Source organism: Pipra filicauda, unplaced genomic scaffold (genome assembly GCF_003945595.2).
Source record: "Pipra filicauda isolate LSUMZ 115617 unplaced genomic scaffold, ASM394559v2 scaffold510_size705862_pilon, whole genome shotgun sequence".
Lineage (NCBI taxonomy): Eukaryota > Metazoa > Chordata > Aves > Passeriformes > Pipridae > Pipra > Pipra filicauda.
This window is the reverse complement of record NW_024104655.1, coordinates 607,413-623,139: the sequence shown is the minus strand read 5'-3', so window position 1 is coordinate 623,139 and position 15,727 is coordinate 607,413. Positions and strand designations below refer to the sequence as shown.

The 15,727-nt window shown below is 43.4% G+C and overlaps 1 protein-coding gene across 3 annotated transcripts in view; it reads right to left on the bottom strand.

The window, feature by feature from the left end:
• The window catches only part of TNC (tenascin C), a 72,524-nt gene extending 64,758 nt beyond the window's left edge, over positions 1 to 7,766 (bottom strand). Inside the window, exon 1 of one of the 3 annotated variants that reach the window (XM_027750325.2) lies at positions 7,468 to 7,766. The gene's annotated coding sequence lies outside the window, so the exon portion shown is untranslated. The remainder of the gene's footprint in view (positions 1 to 7,467) is intronic. The other 2 variants (XM_027750338.2, XM_027750346.2) reach the window with 2 other exon arrangements.
• Positions 7,767 to 15,727: the final 7,961 nt, after the last annotated feature.

Sequence of the window (15,727 nt, the reverse complement as noted above, 5' to 3'; positions counted from 1 at the left end):
TCTATCCCCAGTTACTCCATGAGCAGCACTCCTGACCTATATGAGCACAGACCAAACTGGATCAGGCTGAGGCATCCTCTGCAGAAAGAAATGGCTCTGCTGGATAACTCAGGCAATGCCAAGCACGTGTACTGTACGTGTACTATATGTATATTTGATACCCTATATTAAAGGGAATTAATAATTGTTCATGCAAGCAGAAAAATTTCTTTCCCCAGGTGAAACCATTGGAGTTGGACACCATAAACTCAGTTTTTATTTACAGTAAGGCCCCCTTTTTTTGTTTTTTAGTGATAGGACATTAGGATTCAGGATTATAGGATATATATAGGGCATATATAACCCAGGCAGGCATATGCCCAGGTTGCCCAGAGAGGTTGTGGACTCTCTATCCCTGGAAGTGTCCAAGGCCAGATGGGATGCGGCTTGGAGCAACCTGGGCTAGTGGAAAGTGTCCCTGCCTGTGGCAGGGAGTTGGAATGAGATGATCTAAAAGTCCTTTCCAACCCAAACCATTCTGGGATTCCATGATTTACAATTCTATTTACGGGAATTGCACTTTTCTTACCTCAAGTGGGAGTTTTATGTATATACACAGCAGCACAGTTTAAGGGTTCTTGCACGTGTTCTGAGCAGCATAAACAACACAAAAGAGGCAGGACACAACCTGGAGAGCACTGTATTTATCCAGGATCAGTTCCCTTCTCCTATGGGTGAGACTTTGCCCATTTGAATGATGCCAGTGGGACCATCACCCAAATCTGGAGGGTTCCAAACCAAACCAAAGCCAATGAACTGTGTGTCCAAAATGACCTTCCCTCAGCATGGGGCTTTTGGGAGCACAGGCAGGACAGTGGCACTGAGCTCCCAGAGATGCCAGAGCCCAGGCACCACAGCCAGGGACGGGGAAAACATGGATAGACACACCTCTGGCTGGTAGTAAACTATATTTCCTATTTGACCCCTGTCAAATCCCAATTGCTAAGACAAACAAACAGTACATGAAATAACAGCCTGAGAATGACAATAAAGCACAAATAGTATTAATGCAGTTGAGAATGGCACTGTCTGGGTGCTGCAGTCTTTCCATCCCGCCTGGAAGTGCAGCACTTGGAGCGCTGGGTCCCTGTGATTGACTTGCTAACCTGTAAAGTGTGTGAGTCTACATCATAATTAACACTTGGCAGTGGAAATAAAAATCCCCTGGCTTGTAGATGGTATATCCTCCTATAAACACTCTGCTTGGCCACCAAACTGGAAAAATAGATAGGACATTCATAAGGAGTGCTCTCCATGGGAAATGCCAGCTTTTTTTTTTTTTTTTTCCTGGAAACTCTTTCCACTGCCAAAATATTTCAATAAGAAAAATGATCTGGGACCTTTCCCTTAATATGTATCCTGTTCTCCTCTGACTTGTAGCCCACAGTGTGCAGCATTCACTGGGAGTCAGCCCTGAATTACTGTGGTACAAGCAATGCAGGAGGGAAGTACAAGCCACAAGTAAAGGGAAAATATGCATTACACTGGGTCTCACTAAGAGGAATGGGTTGCCCACACATCACAAGCTACCTTTATATCTTTCTTGGCACAGACCTTTGTCACACAGCACAGAGAAACCATTTAGAAGGATTCAGCACATCCAAAGGAGGTTGGCTTTCCGAAAGGAGCAGGAAAAACAAAGAGCCCGAAGCAAAGTGGCCACTGAGCTCCTTTGGAAAGCCTGACAAACTGGCTTCTGCCAAGATGAAATCATGCCTGGCCAAGAGGGTAGATAACCACCGAGGGCTCGTGCTGAAGTGCACAGCACACACTCAAAGAGACCCTTTCCTGTCCAAATAAAGGCTTTTCATCGGACCAAAGAGGCAGAAAACCACAGTCCCAAGAGTGTTCAGCTCCCAGCTGCCTCTTCTCACCTGCTCACTCTGCATCCTGCGCCTGAGATAAGCTCAAAACTCACTGAAAAAGGTCTGTCTGCTTCCAGTTCTTTTGATTTTTTGGGAGTGGAAAGTTACCTCCTTTCTTGGAAATAAAGCTTTTTATAGCCCCTTTCCAGCAGGAGTTCCTTAATGGTGGAAATAACTCTTTAGCCAGTTCTGATGGGCGCACAGGGAAACGGTCTCACAGTTGAATTTTCGTGTATTTTCAGAAGAATTTATACCCCTTTTTAGCCTTGTGCTGCCAGAATGGTGTAAAAGAACATCAATTTCAGGAAGAACCGTGACAGTTTAGATTAATATTATGGTAAATATCTTAATTTGAAATATACCCCAATTACAAAATTAGCATTTGTGATTTTAAGTTTATGGATTTGTCAAGTTCGGGTGCGTGTTGGGCACAGTTAAAGGAAAACCATTAAAGTGGAATTTCCCCAGGCTCTCCATTTCAGAGCCCTGGGAGTATCCTGGCCAGTATCTATGCACACATATAGTCAATGCCACAGCCTGGCATGGGAAGAGCCAGCCCACTACAATAGACCTTTGTTGTGCCTGTGATTCAAGGAATTGTTTTGAAAATCTGTATTAAAGATTTCTGTCCTGCCACCCTGCACTTTCGGCTCAATTACTAAAAAGAATATGTTTTCTAAGCATGAAACAATATCATTTTTGTGGAGAGTTTGGAAAGGGAGCGTTTCTGTGAATTGAAGAAAGGTCCCTTTCTCTTGCCTGGTTTGGGGGAAAGGGCTTTCTGTGTGAGTAATCTTTCTAAGTAGGAAGCAGAGCTCCCCCATTGCTAGGGAAGAATGGACCTCCAGTGGGCTAATATGTGATGGATGACTGAATGCAAACTTGGCAACCTTGTCCCCTGCTGCCCAAAGAATACAAAATGCCACGGGCTATTCGTGCCCTGGGACGCTCCAGTTGGAAGTTCTGAAAACTTGGCAACATCCCACCTTGGTTTAATTGAAGCTACAGACAATTAAGGATGTGAATCTGGAGAAATTCCTTGCGACGAGATCAGCTCAGGGTGGATTTATCTTGGGTGAGTCGCTCATGCAGAAGCCAAACAAAAATCAGAAGTGGAGAGTTATTCCCATTGACTCCATGAGCTGAGCAGCAAAATCTCACACTGGTTTGTGAGGGGCATGCTATGGAATACAATTCATGTATTTATATTAACTAGTATTCTTTAAATTCTACATCTAGATATCTCTAAGGTGGGGATTTTTTGCTGCTGTTTTGCCAGCAACAGGATAGAGAGGATATAAGAGAGAGAGAAACGATACATAAAGAAATCCAGAAAATGTTATAGCGGGGCCATGTCTAGTTATAAGGGTGCACATATCATTCATTCAATGTCCAAAAGAGACATTAAGTGATTCAAACTTCCTTCTCTCAACGCCCAAACTCTTTCTGCAGGACCAAGAGCCATCCCTTGACAGGCAGGATCCCTCCCTGACTCCTCCTCCCGTCTGCCCGTTCCACGCCGCTCAGTTACATCAGCCATTGAAGGATTTCAGAAGGATTTCAGTAGCTGGAAGAATGCCCAGTTTCTAACTTTTCCCACATGTGGAAGGTACTTAACTTCAGCTCAGACTGGACAGAGGTTGAACAGATGAGTGGACAGCGAGCACTGAGTGAGGGGTTGGTTTCACACTTGGACAAACCCCAGGGCTCGGTGGAAACCGCGACGGCTCAAAATTGTCTCTTGGGGTTGTTCATTCTTCTGCTTCTTCCTCCTTTTTTCTCTCCACTGTGCAAAGAACTTGTTTTGAAATAGCTAATAATAGGAATTGTAAGCTCTCTGTGGCAGGGAGCATCACTTATTATGTCTAAACTTCTAACAGAACAAAGCCCTAAAATGCTGAAGTAACATTTACATCAACACCTCATAAACCCCTGCACAAACCAACCAAAGCCATGGACAGCAAGTCCACCTTGATATCAAGCAGTTTAATTAATTAAATTGCACCTTATACATTCATAAGTAATCTGTGCACGTGCCTTATTTTTCAGCTCTTGAGCTCAAGTTATGATGTTTTCTGTCCAGAGCTCACTAGTCCTACAATTGCACTAGTTTTGCAATTTCTGAGCCTGGATGAGGATCAAATACTCAATTCCCTCTGATTGCTGTTTTCCTTAGTTTCCTACTTCAGCATCAATGATTCTTCTGCAATATTACATCAGCAAATTCCTTAAAACAACTAAGGGGAGCTATTACATTTCACAGTAGTTTCAGACTCCTGTAGTTTATAACCACGGGGTTTGGTCCAGAGCTCAGTCTTTGAGAAGGGTGTGCTAAACTCACACCAGAAATTAAGTCTGAGAAAGTGCCTGTTGGTAAATCAGAGCCCAGTTTTAAAGCCCTATATCTCAAACTGCCACTGTTCAAAACAAATCCCTTTTTATTACTGGAAAGCTGAGATTTCTAACTTTGCAGTGATGTAAATCAGCCACTCCTAAGCCTCGAGTTTTATGAGCCACTGGACCTTAAAACTGTCAATGGCCCCTCAGCTCAGCAGACTGTGATGGCACCAGTCCAAAGACAAATCTATCAACCCACAGGCTTCAAATTAATCTGTTTTTCAACCAATCTGAATTTCTCATGCTTCAATATATGTCCCAGAGTTAGGAGAGGTAAATGTGTAGCTGATAACAAAGCAGACACCACCCTCCCTGCATTCCAGCTTGTTTCCAAATTCAGTATTCAACCACAGACACCAGGGTTCCCTAATGGAAATATCCCACTGAATGGGAGCTGTTTCTCCCTTATAGGACAACCATTTACATCAGATACTCCTTATACAATCCAGTACCATTAAATTTAGCACCACTCAAACCTCTGGACACAAAGCTGGATGGACAGAGGTACCTTTGGGTTGTACCAGGAAAATAACCACAGAATTGCCCAAGAAGGTCTAGTTTTCCAAATGGTTTTACCAGCAGGGATGAAAGGGTTAAAATTCTGGCTTTAAACATCACTGTTTCACTGCACATTTGCTTTTTGGTTCTGCTTCACTTTTGAAAAGGATGAAAAAGTCCCGAGAAGAACAGACTCTGCCATTTAATCTCATTTTCTTATCAAAAAGCGAAACAATACTCAAGAACAAACTTTGACAGTCTCTTTATAGCAAGTCAGAACATCTTGATACATGAATAGACTTTGGTTTTTTTTAGATATTTTATAAAAAGAAGTGATATGAAAAATAAGCCACCTGAGCTGAATGTCAAAGCCTTTTAGAAATGCTGTTATAGCAACACGATAGCTAAGTTTAAGTGAACACTGAGGAGAAATGCTAATGATCAAAAAAGAGAATAGATTTCCACTAACAAAAAGTCTCCAGCTAAGTTGCTCAGAATCCGTGAAGCACATTTTAGGTTGTGCTTAGGGATATTCCCAGTAAGTTTTAGCATCTTTAGGCATCATTATTTCAACAAGGGGGATTGGGACCGGTTGGTTCTCTCTCCCTGTGACCACCATGTACCTGGAAGAGATTTCTTTAGCAGAATTTCTGCTTGCTCTCCAGCTGAGACATGAAATTCTCATCTGCAGGCTGGGGGCTTTTCAGCAGATCCTTTGGCTTTCCCTCAGCTTTGGAAATGCTGATAGAGTAACTGTAGTTAGAGGATTAAGGGCTGGAACTTGCAAAGAATTTTCTCTGGGCTGAAAGGAGCCAGAGGATAAAATTAATGAGGAAAAAATATGGGAAAATAATGCTAATTTTGCTGCTTGAGGATAGTGAGTGTGACAGGTCAGTGAGGGGGGCAGGCAGTGCCTCTCACTCTGCCTGTCCCTGCCCAGCTCAGGTGAACATCCTTCCCTGGCTACCTGGGCACAGGTGCAGCACCTGCACTGGCAACACCCTGAGAACTCTTCCAGCCACTTTCCAAAGTCACTCCCAGAGAAGATGAACTGCCCACAGACCAATTCTCCTCCTTTGGCTAAACCGTGTCGTTTGATCAAAGTCCATTTGCTTGGATTTGCTCCTGAGTTCCCCGTAGCAGTGAGGAACACCCCAAAACACACCACAACACATTTCTGCAAGAGTTCCAAGGATTCCAAGGGCTGTCACTGGTCTCCACTGTCCAGCTCATTCTCAGACCACAGCCCACCCTTAAACTGTGCAACCTGGTCTAGGTCTAGTGGTGTCCCTGCCCATGGCAGGGGGTTGGAGCTGGAGGAACTCTAAGGTCCCTTCCAACCCAAACCATTCTATGGTTCTATGATTTCACAAATCATAGAGAAAACTCTTTAAAATCAAGTCTCACAAATCAAGAGAAACGTCTTTAAAAGGCAAAAGCTCAACTCCAGCACAATAAAACAAACCCCAAGTATAACATTCATCAGGAAGCGTGTAAAATGAATCCCCAATATGATTAAAAAAAAAATAAACTGGGAGAGGAAACCAACACAACAGCTGGACAATATGGCTTTTACCCAGTCTACAGAATCACATCCACCTCATTGGTTTATAATTTTTTATGAAGAAAAATTTGATAAGTATCTTTATTATGCTTTTTAATTTTACAACGTCTCCACTGGCCAAGAGGACACGTCACCATCATTTCAATGTGAACATATCACTCTCCTCCACTGTATCACACAGACTTTACAGAAGTTTAGAATAACTGCCAAAAACTCTCTCTCCTGGTAGCCAGGAGAGGAAATCAGGCAGGGAAAACTCTGCAAAGGTGATGTAACACGAAGTCTTCAATAAGTGGGCTTAGCTGCTAAATGAATCTGCGTGTGCTCACCTTCTCCCAGTCAGCTTCTCCTTTTTAAGCCAATTTGAGCCTGAGTGGTAAGTGCAGACACAGTCATGCAGAAAATCTCAGAGCACCAGGGAGCAAGTAGCCAAGACATAAAATAAGTGTCTGTTTTTCCACGGTGATGGGCAATTCACCCTCCCGCTCCCAGAACCCACCCGGTAAAGTACCGGCAATAAGATACCAGTTGAATCTTCCTTTGTCTTTTGCTCCCCACTCCAGGCTGATGTTACCGGAGTTTTAAAAGCAACTGGAGCCCCGAGGGGGTGGGGAGGAAGGTGACAAAGGCTTCGGTGAAAAGGAGTGTGCAGAGAGTAAATTAACACAGAAAAGGGCCCGACTCTCATCCGGTCACAAAGAGCTCAGCAGGAAGAGTTACCTGGGAGTGAGGACCTGCACGTGGCTTTCGTCTGGTTCATGAAGCGAGGATGGGGGAAATATTTCTATCACTCCAGCAGCCAAGAGGAAACCCCAAATCTGCTTTCCTACCCTTCCTGATAATTAGGTTTCCCTCTGTATTTCTGTGGATGTCCAGCACTGATCTAACTCCTGCTCCATTCATTCATTGGATCAGACTGGGACATTTCTGACATTGTTACACCGGACAATAAAGACAAACTCAAAGCCAGGCGTGCTCCCATTCCAAACCATTCCCTGAGAGGATCCCTGACGGTTCAGCCTGATGGGGGTCATGACAGAACACTGGGTCACTGGGGGAGAAGAGCTCCTGATTTTTTGTTATTCAGGAAGGAAGCAGACTTACCTTCCAGCCTCTGCCGGAGCTTAGATCCCGCTGGGCGCAGTCTCCATGAAATAAATAAGATGTTCAATCAGCTCCCGGCTCCCGACTTTGTTGCCGTCCTGTCAAAACTCGGCGAAGTTGCGCTGCCTGATGCCGGGTGCGAGCGTGTGAAGCACGGAGAGCTTTGACAGCAAAGCAAACTGGTCACATCAGCCCGATCCTGCCGGGTTTATATAGCTGAGCTGCAAATCCTGATCCTTGGCTCCTTCCACTGTAATAGGACGCCTGAAGGCATTTTTTTTCTTTCGGTGTTGCTTTAAAGGAACAGCCCCTCGCTTTGGCTTTGCTTCTGAAAGAGGCACACGCACCCTCCCAGACACACGCTGTCATACACAGCACACACACACACAGAAAAAGAATTTGCATGCAATTTATGGCTAAAGAAGGAAACCCCTGAACCATTCAAAGGGAAAGTCAGCTCAGGGCGAATGACTCAGAAAGCAGAATATTTTCCTTACGGCATCAGCAGAGCACGTTAGCAGGAGTTTTAATCCCCCTCATCCCCATTATTTTAGCGTTGTGAAATAGTAGCGAATTTACATCAAACCAGGGGAATCACAAGCAGGGTTTAAATTCTAGTAGCTCCTACACAAATTAGTGTGTTACGTTTCATGTGCAGGTTTTGGTTAGGTTAGTGTAAATTGACCCCACTCCACTGGAATCAGCTGAAAAATCCAGATTTACACAAACACAAGGTCTGGCATATCCCCATCGTTTCAAACCTGTGATCTCCTTTACATCCTTTTTTACTCCATAGGGAGAAGAGTGGAGAAATCAAGAGAAAAATCTAGTGAGCAGAGTTGTAGCCTGAGTCTTTGTGAAGAAAAAAAAAAAAAAAAAGGAAAAGGAGAGATAAAAGCCTGAAGGGAACACACAAGAGGGATTCCCTTTCTTCTCAGATCTGATAAAAAAAGAGATTACTTGGCTGTCCGTGTGTAAAGATAACCCAACACTTTTGTGAGGCTCCTGGTTTCCCTGCTTCCCATCCCAGAGCTGTCAGTGACACACAGAGAGCTCAGCTGGGACCTTGGCAGAGCTCTTTTTTGTCTCTGTCTACCCTTGAACCTCAGGCTGGTGGCAAAAAGAAAAGATCACAGTGAAAGGATCCTCATTAACACCGGTTTCCCTCCTACCTGACACTAAAAACCTGCCTCTCCCTTGCCTGCCCCCCACTGCTGGGTTCCCTCGGAGTTTTTTTAGTTGTGGGGTGGGTGGCACAGGGGGAGAGAGGAAGATGAATCTTTAACTTTCAGGTCTGTCTTCTAGATAAAGGATGGAATTGCTCTGGTGTTGGATGATTTAGAAAGCAAGGTTTTCCCTGAGGACACTAAAAACACAACCCACCACTCCTGGGATCCTACTCAGGAGCAAAGATGCTCATAAGGATAAAAACTGATTGCCTGGGCCTTTTGGATCATTCATTCTGAAGGAATCTCCTCCCAGCTGGCCTTTCCCAGGCTCCAGGGGCTCACACAGCACTTCATGAGGGGATGGCACAAAACTGTGCCAGGGCAGGCTCAGGTTGGATCTCAGGGAAAGGTTCCTCCCCCAGAGGGTGGTTGGCACTGCCCAGGCTCCCCAGGGCAGTGGGCACAGCCCCAAGGCTGCCAGAGCTCCAGGAGGGTTTGGACAACACTCCTGGGATTGTTGGGGTGTCCAGGAGTTGGATTTGATGATCCTTGTGCGTCCCTTCCAACTCAGGACATTCTCTGATTCCGAGGTTCAGGATTTTTTCCGTTTTGCTGCTTCACAAGCCCAGCACTCCCAGGAAGGTTCGGCCCATCCTACACATTTAGAAAAGGATGGAGGAGTTCCTGGCCCTGAAATTCTGACTCACTCTTTCAGAATGGTTATTTTTGGAGACCGTAAATTGTAGAGCTCTTTTGCCCACTGAACTCCTTAAATTTTCTTTGCTGTGGCTTTCATTCATAACACTGATCCCATGTGTGCGTTCTCTTATGTCCAGCAGTATCTCTGAGCTCACACCGAGCTCCCTCCCGCAGCACATGGCACAAATTTCACTTATTTCCAAATATGAACGCTCATTTCCAATTTCTGTGTTAATTTTTTGCCATGCTGTGTTTCATAACATTCATGCCCTGAGAGAAGAAATGAGCCTGTGGTGGAGAGAGGGTCAGAAATGTTTCCTAATTCCTGGTAAAGGTTTTGGACCCTCTTGGATTGCTGATTTCTTACAAGTACATCTTGTTCCCGACGTGTCCACCACTCTCACGTGTAATGGGATTATTGAATGGAGTCATGAGTAAGTCTTCAAATTTTTGTGTGTAATTCTCAGAATATTCTGCAGCTGGTCCTGGAACCAGCCTGTGTCACCTCTGCCCCAGTTCTAGAGTGCTGTGGAACACCCCTGGGATGGTTTGATCCCACAGGGGCCATTCACTGAAGAGTTGGACTCGATGATCCTTGTGGGTCCCTTCCAACTCAGAGTATTCTGTGATTTAGGGGTGATTTATAATTCAGTTAAATGTGTACTCGAGACCAAAACCTGCACGTGAGATGTAACATAATTTTTCCAATAAAAGCAGAATGGGACTCAGGAAAAGACAGTTCCTCATCCTGTAGTTCTTTCACAAACAATTGCAAAACAAACAATTGCAAAACACTTAATTTCATTGTCCACACAGAAGAATCTACACAAAATACTTGGAGTGAAACCATGGAGAGCAACCTGTGGGCTTTATTTTGGGAGCATTTGCTAATAACAGCTTTTCTGCCAAATCTTTTCTGCCAGCAGTTGCTGAATCAAAATTTAAACTATTTTTTTTTTTCTCCAAAAATTCTCCACCCACTTACCTGCCTTAAAAAAAAAAAAAAAAAAAAAAAGCCATAGGAGATGAGATTCAGGTAAGAGTTCAGGCCTGTTCTTGTTTTATCTTTTGGGGCTCACCCATCCTTAATCATTGTCTGTGGCAAACACTGAACCATACACTGAGTCACAAGCAAATGGTGACAAGAAAGAACAGGGAAAATGTATTTTAATCAGACAGATGGCTTCAGGTTGTGATCTCTAACAAGCAGGACCAGAACTGGATTCTGTGCCCTGTGGTGCTCTCTTTCATTAGATAAATGTGGATAGCAATTGATTTTTTTTTTTAAATGAAAGGAAGAGGGGAAAATTGAACACTGAGCTTCATATGCTGGAGTTTATTGCTGTGGTTTTATGGGCTTGCAAACCAATATAAGAGGTGAAATTCAAAGATGTACAGAAGATCAGAAGATCAGAACAGAGAAATAATTTAAGGAATATATTGATATTTATGAAAGCCTAAAAGAGACCAATGAAATAAATATTATTAAATATTAAATAAATATTATTGAAATGCAAAAATATGCTCATTATTACAAAATTGTTACAACACAGGTAATTAGACTTAGTTCCAATTTAATACCTGTGCTGGCTCACCCAGTCCTAGGAGTAATCTCCTTTGAAGTATTTGAGAGTGAAAACTGCCCTGAATGTGAATTAACACCGTTAGTGGAGCCCGAGGAGTCTCTTGCCATGCACAGAGTGCAGCCAATTTTGACAAGCAGCAGATGGGAATGCTGGAATGTTCCAGGGAGCCACTGGAAAACAACATCTGAAACAGAAACACTGCTTTGGAGCAGGGAAACACATTCCTGACTGGGACAATTTTAGCAGTTTTCACAGGGCTGATCCTTAAGGAGACTTTAAAGATCCTTTCCATGCTCTTCTCTTGTGACTGATGATTTTAGGTCATCATTTCCAGATCCTTTTTCACTGGACATCCTTTCCCTGCATTTTCTGTCTTTCAAGACCATGTTCACAAGATTTCACTGATACAGAATCAAGATCAAAGTATTTTTTCTTCCCACTTTCATTGCCCTCATTCCTTTACATCTGTAGGCAAAGACATTTCAGCTAATTGTAGTTCCCATGCACTTGTAAAGGCAGGAAAGTTGAGGTCCCATAATGTCCATTAAAATATTAACTAGCACGCCATGACTTACAAAAAAAATCCCCCACTTGAGAAATTTGAAATTTTTAAGAGAGAATCTCCAAAAAAAAAAAAAAAAAGGAAATTTCCTCTATTATTTGTATCTATCATTTTTATCAGGGCATTTCCCAGGGGTTGCATTTATTCCCTAAAATGAAGAACCAGGAAGCAGCTGTTTAAGGGCAGATCCACGAGGTTTGTGAGCTGCCTGGACACGAGGAGATGGTTGTGACAGAGGCACATTCAGCCTTTCCTTAAATGCTTTTTGAAGAGCTAAGTGTGTCTTGGCAGTATTTGCACAGCCTGGGAAGACCAAAAGCTTAATGACAAACAAGCTTTGATTGAGCAAATATTGGTGGTTAATAACATTATTTCAAGTGCTCTTCTCACACACAGTGGGAAAAAACGTCGTGAGAGTGGAGCCCAACAACTTGGGTGCTAAAGCTCTGAAATGATGATCTGGATTGTGCCTGGAAAATAAATGTCCCTTGAAAAAGAGACATGAACACACTGATAATATCCACCAGACAAGAGTTTGCTGTTAGTGATATCACAAACACGAGAATCCAGAAAGCTCCACGCAAAGTTCCCCCAAGAAAAATCAAAGAAGAAAAGAATAAATAGGCAACGACAGCTATGCCAGTACATAAATATTTTCCATGTAAACTGCTGGGGTCAGGCTCTGGGACACAGGGTGACTTCCAGTGTTCATAAATATCTTTGGTTTTTATCATATTTGCAGCAGAATTTATTAGAAGTTTATGAGAGAAAATATGGCTTTGGCTGTGTATCAAGGTAGGAAAAGTTAAAGGGGAAACTGCAGCAAATTGCTGAGGACTGAGGGAGAAGTGAAGCTCTCTGTGGGATGGCATAAAGATTTATGAGCATTTTAGCAATTTTCCTAAGTGGTTAATCTATGGATGACACAGGGAAAAGAACTCAATTGTAAAGGTTTTATACTGTGCCACACTAATTTGTATCCTCTACGAGCCTGAGTTCATAAAAATGCTCAAGCACAGGTTTCTCTCCATCCCAAAATACTTCCCTGCACTTCCCTGGCATCATGATTTTAAGATTATTGATGTCAAAATTCCAGCTAATCATGTTAAACACATCCTTAAATGTCTCACGGGCACAGTTTCCCTGCTGGAGCTTAAGTAAGGAAAACAGCAAAGCAAGAGGTTGTAGTGCTTATCTATCCTGTAAAAAATGTGTTCAACTAGAAGTCATTCTCAGCCCCACAGGAATGAGGATTCCTATTGCAAATTCATAGAATCTCAGAATGGTTTGGGTTGGAAGGGACCTTAAAGCCCATCTCATTCCACCCCCTGCCATGGGCAGGGACACCTCCCACTAGCCCACATTACTCCAAGCCCTGTCCAACCTGGCCCAGAATCAGTTAAGGGAATCTTGTCCAACCTTTAAAGTAAAAAGTTGGTTTTATCATGTGTCTTAAACCTAAAGCAAAACCCTGACATGGGAAGACACTGTAGAAGAATGGGACAGAGGGTTTTCAATTATATACCCTTCAGAAATTAAATTAAAGCTGCTGTTTAGCCACGTTTATAAATGTTATATCACCACTGGAATTCCCATGAGAGAAGGTGAGCAAGCATAGAGACAAATTAGGATTTATGATATATATCCAATCAATGTCTTATCAATATAATCCATAAAAAAACCACTTATGGATAAGCAGCTGTGTCCATTTTGCACAGTCTGACTGGTTTTTATGAAGACAGTCCTGATTCACTGACAGGAGAGAAAGGGGAAAAAATATTTTCACAGGAGAATGGAGTGACAGGACAAGGGGAATGGTTTCACACTCATAGGGCAGGGTTAGATGGGATATTGGGATGAAATTCTTCCCTGTGAGGGTGGGGAGGCCCTGGCACAGGTTGCCCAGAGAAGCTGTGGCTGCCCCATCCCTGGAAGTGTCCAAGGCCAGGTTGGATGGATCTTGGAGCAACCTGGGCTGGTGGAAGGTGTCCCTGCCCATGGCAGGGGGTGGGATGAGATGAGCTTTAAGGTCCAATCAAACCTAACCATTGTGTGATTCTATGTTTTCTACTCAAAGCACTCTGATAAGAGCAGAAGAGACCTGTCTGTCTGTCTGTCCTTTCAGCCAAAAAAAAAAAAGGAGCTCTCCATGAGGAAAGCTGAAGGAATCCCAAGGTGTGGTTGAGAAGACAAAGAATGTCCCAAAATAACTAAAATCACTGTTTGTGTTGGCCCTGGACACTGAAGTCTTCAAAGCATATCCTAAAATAGCTTTAAACTAATAAATTGTGGTCACAGATTAGCAAATAGAGATATTTAACCTCCCATGGAGCTTCTGGGGATGAGCAGCAGAAAAAGCCACTGGAGAACGTCAGGAATCTGGTGAGGGAGAACCTTTGCTCTGTAATTCTGAAGGTGAAAGGGTCACAGAAATCCAGAGCCACGAGGCTCCAGCAGAGCTGTTGGACCTGCACAGCACCTGTACAAGTGTTTTAGGGTGAGAGTTGCAACTTATCTGCTCATTTTCCAGGAAGAACCAAATTTGGACGTTGAAGAGTAATATCCCAGGAGCAGAGGGAAGGGGTTGGGAAGTCCAACAGAGGCACATCATTGAAATATGATTCCAGCTTCCCCAATTACTGACAAAGAGGTTTTTGCAGCTACATTGCCTATTTATTGCCTCACAACTTGATAATACAACAAAAACCATGGTCAAGTAACAGCAGATGTGGGAGAATTTCCACTTGACTCCCCAGCTCCAGGCTTGATCTTGCGTGGAAAGTGCTAAGAAGTGTCTCCCTTTCCTGTTTTTTTACCCAGATTGTCCCCTGACCAGATGGGGTATCATATCCACATTGTCAAAGGCTGGCAAATCCTTGCAAATGTGGAGAGCTGATCCAGCTGCTCATCTCCAGTTTGCCCCCAGGCACAAAGAGCTGCAGAGTTTTACCAGCCCAATTCCTGGTGCTTCCCACCTTATCCAGGATACCTATGGACACAGCAAAGGGGTGGGAACAGGGAGAGGAGCTCTGATCCCATTTCTCTGCCAGTGAGGGGGAGCACAAGCTCTGCACTGTCACCAGTGAGGTCATGTTAGAACAGGACCAAAGGAACAGAGGGAGGCCTTTTTTCCTTGCCTTCTTTGCCCCCAGAATTTCCGGAAGGAGCCCGTACACCTCTCCTCATATCCTGCATTTGGCTTCTTCGGGGACCAGAGGGAAACCTCAAAGCAGATGGGATTTAACTTACTTGCATTCTCTATAGCTAACTCAGATTTTATTAAACCCAGCTGTAATCCCAGACTCCTTCAGAAGCATGAGCTCACTGCTGACGCTGCTCCTGGGCCTTTGGAAAGGCTGAGCGAGGATTTTGAGGAAAAGAAGGAAAGAAGAGAGACAGAGAATTCGTCACGAATTTAACAAAAAATTGGAAGCTTGTAACTGAGCCCAGACCAATCCTTTTGTATTTCCCAGCTCATCACATCCACCCCAGACTGGGACTGGAGCCCAGCAGATACAGCAGGAGCAAAATCAACACTAGACTAAAACAGGAGAACTGACTTCTCCTTATCCCAAGTGCCTCTCCTGCATTCCCTAAACCCCAGAAAACCCCTGCGAACTCCTCATAATTTTGGGGCTCTCTCAACATCAACAACAGAAGAGCTAATTCAATTTAAACATTCTCTCTTGCCTGTAACCACCTTTCTTAACTCAGATTTAAAATTATCTCCCTTTCAGAGCTGGCAAACCTCCCCAACTGAATAATCCAAATCATTCCATTTTTAAATAAAGATGCTTGTAACCTATTTATGTGACAATACAAGAAAAATCCTGTTTGCTGCTTTTATTCTGAACACAAATCTTTTATCCTATACTTTTTGAGTGCCAGTTGCATGTTAATATTGCACAAATACTCCCCCTGAACTTAATAACTTCATTTACAAAATTGAAGTTTCGTTCCCAAAAGGACAGACATTTCTTTTTATTTTCACTGCTGGTATTGCCCATCAGGATCAATAATTTAACAGCAATTTTTGAGAACAACAAAGAGCAAAAAAGTTTTGTTGCTGTGTACAGGGGTAAATTCAGCTTTTTTATTGTCCCAAACAAATAACTGCTGCCTGTTATACAGAATGCACAGAAGCACACAATTAAAATAAGGATCTAACCAAGAAAAACAGGGTTCCTGCTCCAGATCTCTTATTTAATCTATCATCTCCAGAACAGCCCTGATTTTATTAGGGT